The sequence below is a fragment of the Pristis pectinata genome, chromosome 6 (assembly GCF_009764475.1).
Source record: "Pristis pectinata isolate sPriPec2 chromosome 6, sPriPec2.1.pri, whole genome shotgun sequence".
Lineage (NCBI taxonomy): Eukaryota > Metazoa > Chordata > Chondrichthyes > Rhinopristiformes > Pristidae > Pristis > Pristis pectinata.
Genome location: NC_067410.1, coordinates 25279968 through 25295737, shown reverse-complemented (window position 1 = coordinate 25295737; position 15770 = coordinate 25279968). Strand labels below are relative to the sequence as shown.

At 38.2% G+C, this 15770-nt stretch overlaps 1 protein-coding gene across 1 annotated transcript in view; it reads left to right on the top strand.

Moving 5' to 3' along the window:
* Positions 1-15770, top strand: part of arhgef3 (Rho guanine nucleotide exchange factor (GEF) 3) — a 230507-nt gene that overhangs the window by 58768 nt on the left and 155969 nt on the right. The gene's annotated exons all lie outside the window — the stretch shown is intronic.

Sequence of the window (15770 nt, the reverse complement as noted above, 5' to 3'; positions counted from 1 at the left end):
AGGAAAAATAAAAAGAAGCTTATTATCTAAATGGTGAGAGATACAGAGGTATTAGATATAAATAAATTCACAATAGGCACTTGCAGATATAGCAAGTAATTAGGATAGCTAAAAGAATAGTATTATTATTTGGAGAGGAATTGAATGCAAAAGTAGGGAGGTTATGATTTATGTAGAGCACTGGTGGGACCATATGTGGAATACTGTATTACAGCATTGGTCACCTTGTTTAATGCATTGCAGACCAATCGGTGAAGGTCTAATAGACTAATATCTGGTGTAGGCAGGTTTTCTTGTGAGAAAGTTTGGACAAGCTAGGCTTGTTTCTACTGTAGTTTACAAGAGTGAGAGGGAACTTGTTTGAAACACAAGATCATGAGGTGTTTTTGACAGGATGGGTGTGGAGAGGATATTTCCTCTTGTGGGAGAATCTAGAACCAGGAGTCATTGTTTAAATATATGGGATCTCAATTTAAGACAGAGGAGATGACATTTTTTCCCTCAGAGCTAGGAGACTTTTAAACTCTTTTCCTCAAAAGGTTGTGAAAGCAAAGTCTTTGAGTATTTTTAATGCAGAGGTAGATAGATACTTAATAAGCAAGAGGATGAATGTGGGTAAACTGGAATGTAGTGCAGGTTTGAGGGGCCAAGTGGCCTACTCATGCTCCTAATTCGTATGCTCATATGCAAATGGTGCCCTGTTTTAAAAATTGAACCATTGCAAATAAATGTATTTATTTTTTTTACCTTTTATTGTCTTATCCTTTCAATCCCACGTGCCCAGTATTCTGAAATCCTCGTCTGATCTTCCTCTGCTTTACCAGATCCCTCCCCACTTTATGAACTCTAATTTTTCCAGCTGTACCCTTGATCACTTGCCCTAACTCTTCTCCCAAACATTGTTTTGCACCTATGTGAAGAATCTTGGGGCATTTCATTATGATGACGATGTTAAGTAAAAACAGAAAATACTGGAAATACTCAACAGGTCAGGCTGCATCTGTCTAGGGAGGAAAAAAAAGTGTCTCTTTTGTTCCCATCATCCATCAAATAAGGAGAACTGAGGGGACAAAAATGCTTATTCAGTTTGGTTTAGTAAGATCCTGATTCTCACTGTGTATTCTAGTTTGCATGAGAGTTTTTCTAATTGTACTTATTATTAGAGAAATGATATGCACTGACAGAGAATGATAAGAACTCATCAAGTATTTAGTACAAAACATTGTTTGATACCTTGTTGAATGGAAAAATATCAAAGCTCTAATTATGGATTGTTTTCAAGTTCTCTCATATAGCTTTTTTTACACTTCTGTCACTTAATACCATTGTAATGTTAGCCATGACAGCTGAAGAAGGTTTATAGATCATAAATCCAGAGGAAAACAAATTTCTGTATACTCCTCCCATCTTAACCAGCTTTTTAATGAATCCATGATTTTGATTGCATTGCTCTGCCAATTAGACCATTACAACTTTTTTTCACAAAGGAAAAATTCCCAAGCATTTTGTATTATATTCTCTTTATATTTGGTATTTATATTCTCTTTATATTTGGTATTTATTGGCACCAGCTAAGACTTTTACATAGAGCAAGAGGATAGGAAAATATTTCCAATTCACAATTTTTCAACTCAATTTCAAAAGTATTGACATGGTGTCTGTGTATAATGGAAGCACTTAATGGCCAGTAGTTGGATATAGAAAACACTTTCCAGTAGGTACATTCATTTGCATCCATATATTATCGCTAGACTACTGCTTTTGGAACATGAATGATAGATGAAATAAATTTGTCACTGGAATAACAAATATAAGTTCATTAAATGAAAGCAGACATTTTCTGCTTGTATATACAGGTATGACCAAATTTGAGGCATGAATTACTTTTGTTCCTAACAAGTTTTTGAGAATAATTTTGATACTGATGTGATTCATACTCATAAATAAGTGGTTTCAGCACTGGGTTAAGGCAGTGTGCATACGCTACTCAAAACTCACAGTGTAAGTCTGTAGGATTAGTTAATGCTGGGGTGCTAATAATTGATCATTGTAATACGTATAGGATGTTTAGTAAGAATGACATTAACTAATATAATTTGTCATATTGGACCCCTCCTAAAATGAAATCAAACAAGCCTGCTCTCAATAGATGAATTGATATTGACGAAAAGAAAACTTGGAGCAAATGAGAATGGGGAGGGAGGCAGTTGAGGACAGTTGTGGAAGAGTTCATTACTTTTCTGACATTCTGTAGCCCTCTGACCTAAACATTGGCTTCAGTAACTTTAGACCTTCACTAGATCCTCCAGACACTATAGAAGAGATTGCTGGTGATGTGGAGTTGATCTGTCATTGTCAAGAGTGAGTGATTGGCATTGGCTGGAAGCCCATCTAGCAGAGCATAATGTTAATGATGTTAAGAGTGGGATGAAGAAATTGGGAGGAGGGAACAAGTCCTATTATTATCAGAGCATTTATTTGCCTTTTGATGCTTGTGTATCTAATCCATTTTCTGTTTAAGGTTCACACTTGATCAGAAGCTTCCCAAGCTTACCTCCTTGCTTCTTCTTGGCTTTCCCTGGCAAGGCTACTCACTCCCTGAGCTATTCACATCCATTGGTACATTTTATTGCATTAAGGGAACAAGATAGATGCAAATAGGTGTTGTTGAGAAGTTGATATGCTGCTTATGTAGGAATCTGTCATTTGAACAGAATATACAGGTGAAAAAATACTTTTCATTCCGAAGTATTGGTCAGAGACTATTGGAGCAGAGATATAGTGTACACAGGATATCGTAGTAATTAGTGGCATATGAGTCTATAAAATTTAACCTCAGCAAAGCAATGAGCACAACTGAGCTGGAGATTTTGACAAAAGTATAATTTCCTTTCCTTGCCATGCACAATGACTATTAAGGAGCTTAATGGACTATGTTTGGAACCTTCATACAAACTATCATTAGAAAGGAACTAATAATTTTAAATTTGGACAATTTAAGAATCTGTTGAAAGCAATTGGAATATTATAGTTGTTAGGAGTAAAATAGTTTGTTTTGCAGGGATTTGTTAATACTAACTGAACAATTGTGGTTACTAGTTGACCCCACTGAGAGGCTTTAACAGTGCTTTTTTAAAAAAAAGCCAACGCAGTTGGTTTAAATATTCTATTTAAAATGCCCGGAAGTCTATCTTACCCTTCCTGACTGTTCTTTTATGGATATATGTATGAGCATTTCAAATTTCACCTGGAGCCTCTGGCATTTGATCAGAAGTACCAGTGCTCAGGGACTTGGGGGTGAACTGTGTTTCAGATTGCTAACCTTTTCATCAAAATCTGTCAGAGTCCTGGCAAAGATCATCAACCTGAAATATTAACCCGTTATTCTCTCCACTGATGCCACCTTACCTACTGAGCAATTCCAGAATTTTTGGTTTTTAGATTTGCAGCATCTGCAATACTTGATTTTTGTGCAAATGTTTTTATTTAATGTTATAGCTTACACATTTTATTAATAAAACAAGGCTGTATAAGATTGGAGTATCGTCAAGTTGTCTGAAAAAATAACCTGATAATGCCTAGGTGACCGCTGAACTTGGGTCCACAAGTTCTCACCAGTTGAAGAGAGTGCAGTAAGGAGAGGAAGGGTTTAAGACTGCACTAGGGCAGAAAGCTATCCAAGGTCATGCGCTAAATGTATGTGTACTTTCCACTCTGCTTCACTGCACTTGACTGGAACCAAATTTCAGAAGTATATAAAGGAAGGAAGGTGGTAGATGAAGAACAATGTGGGGAAAAATGCAGTCATTCCTTTAATAGAAGGAATAGAAAAATGAATTATTTAAATATTGAAATACTCTGATCTCGGTGAGCTGAATCATAAAGTACAAATTTAACAAGCAGGAACATCAAACAATTAAGAAAAGAAACAGTCTGTTACCCCTCCCTGCAGGCCCATTCGAGTACAACAGAATGAAAAGCTCATTGCACTCGCTGGAGAGTGGACTCCATATTTGAGGATATACCTGCTTTGGAGGTGTTGCAACTTGCTTGGATTTACTAGGTTAATTCCTGGGATGATCTTATTAAGAATTTGGTAATGATTGGCCTCTACTCACGAGAATGTAGAAATATGAGAGGTGATCTCTGTGGAGCATTTAAGATTCTGAAAGGGATTGACATAGTAGATGCTGAGACATTGTTTCTTGAGGCAGAGTCTGAGAGTGAGAGGTCACCCATTTAGGAGTAAGACAAAGTGTAATTTCTTTATTTGGCCAGTTTTACATAATTCCCTACCCCAGTGGCAGTGCATGTGCTCAATCACTGAAGTACTTTTAAGATCAAGGTGGATTTTTTAACAGTAAAGGAACCAGAGGATATGGAAATAGGACAGAAGAATGGGATTGAGATAGATTAGGCCAAGCCCAGGTGGAGAAGGCTTGAGGAGAAATATAGCATACTCCTGTTTCAATTTCCCCTGTCCTCATGGTAATTAATTAAATTATTGAAGATCCTTGGGCAAATCAGAGTGATTTTGTCTTCCGACAAAAGTTAATAGTTTCTTCATACCCTAAAATCTTCATATATATTGGAAAATTTACAGCCAAGCTGTAATGGAACAGCAATTCATAAATGATGTGATTATCATGTAATAGCATGTCCTCATCACAGCTCATACTGGCACCAGGCTTTGTATCATCAACAAACTTGAGTATGTACAACTCACCCTTTACTTAAGTCAGATAGGCTGTAGATGATTGAGGGCCCAGCATTGTTTATTTTCTTTGAAACAATTTTCAAAACACATTTTAATTTATTTTCATAGTTTTTGTATGTTCCCCACTAATAGATATTATGGGGAACTGTTTAACTGTTTAAAAAGCCATTTACAATTGGTGAGCTGTCAACTGCTTTAAGGGCATTTGGGTCTCAGAGTGCCTGAGCCCTACTCACAATATGGAAGCTGTTCCTTCTCTTTGGATACCTATTGGGTGCAGTGGTTAGTTCATTCTGCCTTCAATATCTGGAAAATGTAAATGCAGATGTTGGGGAGAGGCAGTGGTGAGTCCAAGGACAAGAAGAGTCTAACTAAATTAACCTTAGGCAAATGTAATGTACAAGTGTCTGTTTAACAGAAGGGGCAATAGCAGCTCGGTTTTGCATGCGATTGTTAGTGGATGTTGCTGGAGTCTTCAAAACAAAAGCACAGCACTGTAAATACCTGGAGAGATGTACTTCCAGGAGTGCACCTTTTCTTTGGAACCAGAAAGGACATTATAGTGCTGTTACCATGGCAACCCCAGTGTTGTGCCATTCCATATGGAGGATGCAGCTTGTAATTGATCTGCTTTTCAATAGCCAACAGCTGCGAGACAGATGTTAACTGCTAAAACTATGATTCTAATTTAAAAGAGGGAAGATTAACAAAGAGAGTATAAAGGGAGATTTATGGGCTGAAATCTTGAATGAAACTGAGTATTATGAAGCTCACCATGTGCTCAATACGTGTAATGTTTAACAAAGTCTGTCCCTGATGCTCATGTATTTTATGTCCAGATTACTTTTTGTAAATGTCACAGAACTGGAAGTGTGGAAGAGCCACAGCTTTGTCATTTACACAGTGACCTTCATTGAAGTGAAAATGTTCTCTCTCCATATGAAATTAGAATAGCTGTCTCAAGTGTGAACTACGAGCCTGAAATGGCATTGATATTCACTGACTTACTCATGCACCTAACAGTGAGACTCTGCTTTTATTACATGAAACATTTATGCAGTAGTCAGTAGGGAATAAAGAACCTTAAAAAAAAATAGGGATTTGATGTACATTGCTTCATTTTGTACTTAATGTATTTTAGCTTTGTTGTGGTTAATACAGCACCTGTTTCTAGATATTCATTATCCAGGAAGATAAAAGATGGAAAGTCCGGGACACATTACGATATTGCCAAGACATTTGTCATGGGATTTATGTAGATGTTCCAAATTCAATGATATCCATGAGTTTAATATATTTCTAAATTTCACCTTGAATATCCTTTATTCATTATTGAATATTATTTGAAATATTCTGACAAGCTTCCCTGACACATTAGCAAGTTTATCTACTGAATAGGGATTAAATCTGTAATTTTTATTCATCTATGTTATAACCTAATTTCAGTAGCAGGGAACTACTGTGCCTGCCCTAGCATATAGGAAATCAAGTAGGATTCCTGTTCCTGGTCACTATCCAGTGGCTATTGGACATGGATAGGTTTGGGATTGATCATGCTTCCTCTTCCAGTGCTAAACAGCTGGTTGATGCAAAATGTATGGATAGACCAAGTGTGTTGTTGATTATTTATATACAGATGTGATTTGAAAAATGCTGATATATACTGAGTGTTCACAAAACAAATTAAACCTAATAAATTAGCAATTTAGGAAGTCTTATCATTGAATGTGTATAAAGGTTCTACTAGGGGATATTGGATTTATTTGAAGAGTAAATTTCCCCTTTTTCTGAACTATAGCTATTAGTAAGTTGATGGACAGGATAGAAGATTTAGTAAAATCAGTGTTTCTGTGTTGACTATTTTGTAGATCTATTGGTTTAATCCCACTCCCTTTCTCTTCCCCACGACAACAAATGGATCACATCAAAGCTCTACAATCCTGCTTTTTCCAGCTGCGAATGGTAAGGATAACTAACAGCTGACAAGAGGAGAAGACTCCAAAGATCCCCCATCCTGAATTCTGGCAGAACCCAACATGCAAGTGCAAAAGAAAAGGCAGAACTGTTTCCAATCATTTTGGTGAGCATTGTGGCTTGGATAATCCCAAGGTCCCCACCATCAAAGACAAATTAGAGCTGAGAGCACTGGATGCAAAAACAATGAGAATGAGCAACAATCTTGGCTACAGTGCTGAAGACTTGCACTCCAGAACTAGCAATGCTTTTAATTAGCTATTCACTGGCATCAACCTGGAAAATTTGCACAATGTAGGGCCAATTCAAGCTGAAGAATTACTGTTCATTTGTATATTCTTGGCCATCAGCAAAGTGACGTAAGGTGCAGTCTTATGAGCGACTCACTGATACATAAGTTTTGGGTTTTTCCAGGAAGGCTTCTCACCTCATTTACAGAATGGGAATCAAAGAATTCCGGTGGAAAGATGAGAGTGATTGCCCATGATATGAAGGCAGCATTTGTCCTTGAGTCACCAAAGAGCCTGAGCAAAATGTAGTCAATGAGAATGAAGGGGTAAACAGTTCACAGGCTGACACACCATCTCACTTAAAGGAAGTTGATTGTGATTGTTGGATTTTGAATGTCTCAACACCTGGAAATTTGTCAGGAGTTCCTTCGGGCTGTGTTCTAGGCCCTACCATCCTCACTACCTTCATCACTGACCTCCCTTCCATCATAAACTCAGAAATGGGGGATGTTGACTGATGTCTGCAGAACGCTTGATTTCATTTGCAATTTTTCACATAATGATGGAGTCTATGCCTGAATGCAGCAAGAGACATTTTGATCACAGAAAAATATCACCAATGCTGCTTCTGCAATATCCTCCAGAGTCACTGAAAGGACAGGTGAATCAATGTTGGTGTCCTCTCCCAGGACAATGCCCCCTGCACTAAAACCCTGGCTATTTCCAGTCGGCTCCATTGAGCAGGCCAAATCGTCTGCATGGATGACAGCAGACTCCTGAAACGAGACAAAAAAATTCTGTCACAGTAGAAGATTACTGGACAGATAGAGGAAGAGATTCAAGGATGTGTGCATAGCTTCCTTGAAGTGCAGCAACCTCACAGACTTCTAGGAACCTGTAGCTCATAACCATTCAAAATGCAGAAGCAGCATTTGGAATTGAGAACCTCAAGGCTGTGTATTGGGAGAACACAGAAGCCCTACATAAGTGAAGAAAGGAGTGCATCACATGCCCATTCTTGCAGCCGTCTCCTGCCCCATCTGTGGAAGTGTCCTCAGTTCCCATATTATCCTCATTAACCACCCCAGAATCCACAAGAGTCAATCCCAGGGCTCTGCTGAAGAAGAAGATTTGGTAAAACTGAAACACAGTGTACTTTCTCAGAAAATCATATTATTCATGACAACAGTATTGCTCATAAAATCTGGCAGCTACTTTAGACGAACCATTCGATGACCATTCTATTTACATAACTCCACATCTCAATGTACACTTCATCACCTCAGATTTCTTTTTCGGGGAAAAGCTTCTAAAACAAAAATGGCAGGGAGTGTGTTCAATGTGACCTTAAGGAAAATAATAAATGGATTCAAGTTGCTTCCTGACAGGTCTGTGGGAGTAACTCTTGAGCTTGTTCTGCCAGGGGTTCTGATCCTTGCTGTTAAATCAGAGCAAACCCATGCAGGAGAGGGCACTCTAGGAAGACCAGAAATGTTTTTCTGAAAATAAATTACTAGATTTTTATGAAGAGGTCCTGTTTGACATGGAGCTAAGTATTTGGAGGCAGGTGATTTATTCAAATCCTGAATTTTAAAAAGTTGTCAATCATACATGGTCATTTTATCTGGATTTTATTTTTACCAAATAATTTTGAAAAGTGATTTTATCCTTTTCCCACAAATTACCTCTTTTTTGAAAAAATATTAAAAGATGTGATGAGGGAAATTGAACACATATCACTAATAGTCAAAACCTTACCATTCCAGGACCAGCATTCTTTCTATTTTCTGTCTTTCTTTCCTTTTTTTCTCCTTCCTCCTTTTCCCTCCTCTCTTTATCCACATATTATTTGTAATCCTGGTTTGAAGACTGAAAGGAATTTGCAGCCAATAGAGGAAAAATTGTTCCTGTGAAGTTGGGGCAGGAGGATAGAGATAAAAGGCAAGAGCCTTGTCTATGGTATCAGCTAGTAGAAAGAATGATCATAAATCAAATATATTGAACTATGTAATTAATATATTTACAATTACATTTCATATTGATGGTGGCAATTTTTATTGAGAAGTATTTTTATTTCTCTGCAGTTTCAAATGTTATTGAAGGTTATGTTGCTTTTTGTGGATGGAACATAATTGGAGATTAACATTTTTTAGGATGACTTTCTCCTTGATCTTATCGCTTGGAGAAGCCTCCCTGCGTTCTGAGAAAATGATTTGGTAATTTTAGGATTCCCTGTAATGATAATGAGGTAGGAATGAATCATGTATCACTCAACAGCAAGAATAAAAAAAAACTGTGTACTGGAGGATTCAGAAATGATGCATTTATGCTTCAAGGCACTGTCAACAGGCTGCAGCACAGTGTAATCTAACAATAAAATCACATGCTGCATCCACAGGTCCAAAATAAGTAAAACTAAAGATATTCTGAAATGATATTGTTGTGACTGGTCAAGCAGGAGCAGCATTTTTAATGCTAATCAATGAACATATAATACTGGCTTGTAACTTCAGAAAAAGTATTAATATTTTTGTTTTTTGATGGTTCTTTGTCATTAATTTTGGTTGGATCATAACTGCTGCCTGTGGTGCTTAATAAAAAAAATACAATGGGAAATGAATTTGTATATTTGTAGGCGATTAGTTACTTGGATTCAAAGGACGAAAGTGCGGTCAACCCTATGTGGCTGATTGTAGCCTGGTGATATGGGGGAGGGGGTAGTTTTACTCAGGGCCATTGCAGCCCTATTTACCAAGAACCCTTCCCCCTCCTTCCCCCGCAACCTCCTCCCTGGGATAGATTACAGGGGGACAATAGGAGGGTTACATTAGGGAGAAGCAGCTTCAACCAGAAAGTATAAAATGTAAGATATTGTAGCAATTAATATGAACCAGAACCAGTGGTCAGACTGTTCAAATCTAACAAGTAGTAATTGAACTTGCAAATACAGCTGCATAAACAAACACAGCATCTTTTGAAGAGATCTACTGGCTCACAGTGGGTACACTTTGGAAACTAACAAGATAATCCCTTAACAGATACTTGTATAAAGCTACTTTGTTAAGTAATTTGACATCCATGGATATGGTGAGGGCACTGAAACCAACCATTAGGCGTGGGATATCCTGAGCTCTGTACCTTTTGTAACACACAGGGGAACAAATAAATGTTAACAAATAAATGAAAGACAAAACAAATATTATAATAAATGGCTATGCTAATTAGACGATATCGAAATCTCCAAGATGAGATTGGTGAAGGCTTCCGCCTGGTTATTTTGCCATTTAACGCATGGTCATGATTGTATTTGTCAATCAATATTTTGGGGTACTTGTGTCCAAAGAGCCATCCATAGTAATATGGTGGTAAAAGAAGGCTGTTTTAGATCTCTGGATGCTCATCAAAGGTGTTTTAATATTCATGTTTTGTCTTCAGTTAAAATGTGCTCCCTTTGTAAATATGCAGTTCTGTGGAATCATTTATCTACACCCAAAATATTGAAGTAAACTATGCAATTGTAACCTATCTGTTGCCTTTGCATTTAAAAAAAATGAGAAAACATGATGTACTTTGAGTTAGAATATAGCAAATATTAGTGGGAAACTAGAGGACTGCGAAGCTTTTAAAAACCATCAGAAGTCAATTAAAAAAGCAATAAGGGGAGAAAAGATGAAATATGAAGGTAAGCTAGCCAATAATATAAAAGAGGATGCCAGAAGTTTTTTTTTAAATATAAAGAGTAAAAGTGAGGCAAGAGTGGACATCGGACTGCTGGAAAATGATGCAGGAGTGGTAGTAATGAGGAACAAAGAAATAGATGAACTATGTAAGTATTTTGCGTCAGTCTTCACTGTGGAAGACACCAGGAACATGCCAGAAATTTTGAGAGTTGGGGCAGAAGTGAGTGTAGTCGCTATTACTAAGGAGAAGGTGCTTGGGAAACTGAAAGGTCTGAAGGTAGATAAGTCACCTGGAACGAATGGACGACACCCCAGGGTTCTGAAAGAGGTAGCTGAAGAGATTGTGGAGGCATTAGTAGTGATCTTTCAAGAATCACTAGAGTGGGGAATGATTCTGAGGACTGGAAAATCGCAAATGTCACTCCACTTTTTAAGAAGGGAGGGAGGCAAAAGACAGGAAATTATAGGCCAGTTAGCCTGACTTCAGTGGTTGGTAAAATGCCCATGGTATTACATGAAAGGTACTAGCATGGATAGAAAATTAGCTGACTGGCCGAAGGCAAAGAGTGGGAATAAAGGAGGCCTTTTCTGGTTGGCTGCCGGTGACTAGTGGTGTTCCGCAGGGGTCAGTGTTGGGTCTGCTACTTTTCGTGTTATGTGTTAATGACCTGGATGACAGAATTGAGAGTTTTGTGGCCAAGTTTGCAGATGATACAAAACTGGGTGGAGGGACAGGTAGTGTTGAGGAAGCAGGGAGTCTGCAGAAGGACTTGGACAGGTTGGGAGAATGGGCAAAGAAGTGGCAGATGGAATACAGCATAGGGAAGTGTACGGTCATGCACTTTGGTAGAAAGAATAGAGGCATAGACTATCTTCTAAACGGGGAGCGAATTCAGAAATTGGAGGTGCAAGGGGACTTGGGAGTCCTAGTGCAAGATTTCCTAAAGGTTAACTTGCAGGTTGAGTCGGTAGTAAGGAAGGCAAATGCAATGTTAGCATTCATTTCAAGAGGACTAGAATATAAAAGCAAGGATGTAATGCTGAGGCTTTGGTCAGACCACATTTGGAGTATTGTGAGCAGTTTTGGGCCCCATATCTAAGGAAGAATGTGTTGGCATTGGAGAGGGTCCAGAGGAGGTTTACAAGAATGATCCCGAGAATGAAGGGTTAACGTATGAGGAGCGTTTCATGGTTCTGGGCCTGGACTTTTTTTCCCCAAAACTTGATGTCATAATTGAACCAGAGACAGACTTTGGGAAACGTATCTGCATAAGTTAAATTACTAATTTAAACATCTCTAGGTTCTGGCCGTGACTTATATCGGCTACTTAAAAAGCTTATCTATGCCTATAATTTTTGACTATTCTAATGGACATTTCGCCAGCCTCCCTCATTCTACCCTCCATAAACTGGAGAACTTCCAAACCTCTGTTGTCCTGATCCTAACTATCACCAAGATCTGTTCTCTCAAATTTTCAGATCCTTTAGTTTGTTTTTTTAGTTTTGGTCTTGCCACTCCATGCCTTTGATCTCCTTCAGTCCTACAACCCTGCAAGATTTCCACACACTTCTTCAGCATCCTTTACCTTAATCATTCCACCACTGGTGGCTGTTCCATTGGTAACCAAGGTATTGGTTGGGTTTATTATTGTCACATGTACCAAAATAGGTCCGAAAAGCTCAATACGTCCTCCAAAAACCTCTCAGCATTTCTACTTTTACTCGGTTTAATCCATCCTTCAAATCTTCACCAAAGCAACAGGTGTTTAATCATTTGTCCTAATGTCTCCCTATGTGTCAAAACTATATTCATTAACTTCTGTTTCTATAGTCATTGTGATCAGTGGATACTTTCAGATATTTAATAGAAGTATTTATCCAAATTTGACAATTGCTGTCCAAGATCTAATTTTGGTTTGGATCTACATAATGCTTTTTAGGGTTATATTAGACATTTGCACTGTAAAAGAAGATGCTTACCTGAATGACTTGATGGATGCTTATACTCCATTGTTTTGATCACCATACTGTGAGGAATTTACAATTTAAAAATTGCTTTAGATTGTCAGTATCTGTTTGTTTCTATAATTCTCTTAATCATGACAAAGAATTTAGTAGTCTGATAATAAATTGTATCTGATCTAGGAACTGTCACTGATAATCCCAAATAGAAAGGTTCATGATTATGAGAGTCAAAGATATCTGAAGTACTTGTAAATGTAGCGAGCAGATCCTTGATCACTTTTTTCCCTCAGACTATTTATTGACCATATTGCATGAGCTAATGAGTTAGTTGAGTGGAATGGGGGGTATAACCCTCATTTTTAAAAAATGAAACACTGATAGCCATGATGTCCTGGAGAATTCTTCGGCATTGCTCCCTAGTTTCCAGCCAGGAATATTTCCTTAAAATTGACCACTTTGTTTTTCTCTTTCAATGTTCTTGCCCTATGCTATTCCACCCTTTACCCTGCAAGGTATTTCCATTGTTAGCTTTTTGGGCAGGAGGTGTATAAACTAGCATTGTACAAAGATTGGATTCTGCCTTTGAGCTTGGTGCATTAGCTTGTGTATGATCCATTTTAGAAGACCTGGATTCTCTATTTGTAATTTAATCAGCAGCATTTTGACATCTTGGTGCAGCCAACTCAAAGGCTCTTTGGAGAAGGACCACAGTCTGGGTTCCTTTTGCTACTGCACATGGAGGGGCTGAGTCAGGTGGGGAAGCCTCTCAAACATTGAAATAGTGTATCACCCCAGAGGGCCACATGAATGGCAATGGTGCTATGGTTTTTAAACAGTGTTAACACTGAATGTATTGACTATATTACATTAAGAATGTAAAACATTTTTTCACTGTGTTTTATTCTTTTGTATTTTTTTAATTATGAATAAAGTTTAATTTTGGAAAAAAATCAGAGCAGTAACTATTATTTTATTCAGTACAGTGGATAGAGCTGTTGGGGGGGAACTAGGTTCAGTGATGTGATGGACATATTGTGGGAGCTGCAGGCTTTGATAATACACAGAACACATTATTTAATGAGACATCACTCATTTTGTGTGGGTGCTTCTGTTACAATGCTTGTAAGAGTCTGCAAACAACACTTCACTTGTTTGCTATTAGTCATCCACCTTAAAATCACCTACCACTGCCTTGTTAATGGGAATGATGACCAAATATGGTCTGTTAAGCTCTTCCACATGTCAGAACTGTTCAGTTATGACTTGATATCTCTTGGAAAGATCATCCCAGTCGGTGTCTTTTGCTTGTATGATACAGTAATTAAAAGATCTGAATAGCATGAAGGTCAATTTGTTATGGATGCAGACAGTTAATATACTTTACACAAGGTTTTAATTTCAAGATACTGGTTGAGATGCATTGCACAGTAGAAAAAATATATAGTTTCTAAGCGTGTTTAAAGTTTCCTTAAAGAAGAGTATTGCATATCAGTGTGACAATACTTGTGATTGCTGTATGAAGGAGCTCCCTCAGATAATGACTGAGTTAACCTAGGTTTATAGTGTTGGAGTGATTTGTGTCAACATCAGCTAGTTTTATCTGAACTCATTTAATTTTTGATCATGGACCAAGGACATTGGGAATGTTATAATCTGATTTTATTTATGCCTGAACAAATGGGCAATCCCTCAACTGCTAGCTGAGCAGGACACAGAAATTTGAACTTTTCAGACCCAAAAGCCTCTTCTTTAATAATTCCATGTTTTTCTTCTGTTTTCCTCCTTGGCATTCTCCAAAGGCTTCACTGAAGTTGAACAACCTTCTCTATCAGTTTAAAAGAAGAAACACTGACTACACTATCCTCCTCTCCTACTGACCTCTCAACTCATTTGTATTAATTTCAGACCAGCTCCCTGTCACCTCAGTCTAAGTATCAGGCATTACACAATGGTGAACTAAAATTGCTGTCCTCCTCTCTCTTCATTTCCCTCCAAGATGTCCAGTTAGTCATGAAAGAGAAACTTGTTGTAGATTGTATGGACATCTTGACTTTGAAGTTTGGCCTACAGATGGTGCACTTTCACCTTTAATGACCTTTCCCTTCTGGCTATACTTTCAAGTACCTGCTGCAGACAACCAGCTGCAGTAGTAACATGGCTCTAGCACTGAGTCACATCTTGGTCTCTTCCTCCTACATGTCACACAAACTCCTTCCACCACCATTTTTCCTTGTGTTTTTCTGGCAGGTGGGCGGGCAGCCCGATAGTCAAACAGAACTGCGTGAAAATAGGCTGGGTTTCACAACATCACAGATGAGACTCGCCTCCTCTCACCACAGCCTACTTAATAAAGGAGTTATGTCACAGTTGGGGTGGGGAAGTTCTGACTGGGTTGTTCTGGTGATCGGTGTTAAGTGTGATAATTTACATTAATAAATTTAGAAGCTGTGCAAACTGGACTAATTAACAGATAAACTAAGAGGAGCAATGAGTCTGAAGAAGCAGATTAGAAACTACAAAATTAGTCTGATGAATGCATGTAGAACAATGCAGGTGAAATAAGATAAGAAAAGATATCTTTATTAGTAACATGTACATCGAAACACACAGTGAAATACATCTTTTGTGTAGAGTGTTCTGGGGCAGCCCGCAAGTGTCGCCATGCTTCCAGCTCCAACATAGCTTGCCCATAACTTCCTAACCCGTACGTCTTTGGAATGTGGGAGGAAACCGGAGCACCCAGAGGAAACCCACACAGACACAGGGAGAACGTACAAACTCCTTACAATTTAAAATGAAGTTGAATAAGTTTAGATATTTTATACACAACTTATCCAGCAATTATATAGCAGTAATCTGGGAAACAAATGAAATACTAAACTTAACCCAAGCTCCAGAGTATTAGTTGGGAGAAATCATCCTTAAAAAAAAGTAGTAGTTTGTTACTTTTCTTTGGGTTGTCCTAAGCATGACTTGCTGCCACTCTGGTCTTGTGGATTCCGAGGTGGCAAATGAGCCTCTTCCACTGTTGGGGCAAATGGCTGGGTATGAGTGAGGTTGTGCACTCCTCCTCCTGCATTCACAAGACTTCTCTGTCTGATTTTTCTCCTTGAGGATGGTCACAATTATAGCATATCCAAGATGTCTGGTATATTCTCTTCTTCCCAGATGTGGATGACAACATTGTGGACTTGTAATTGAAGC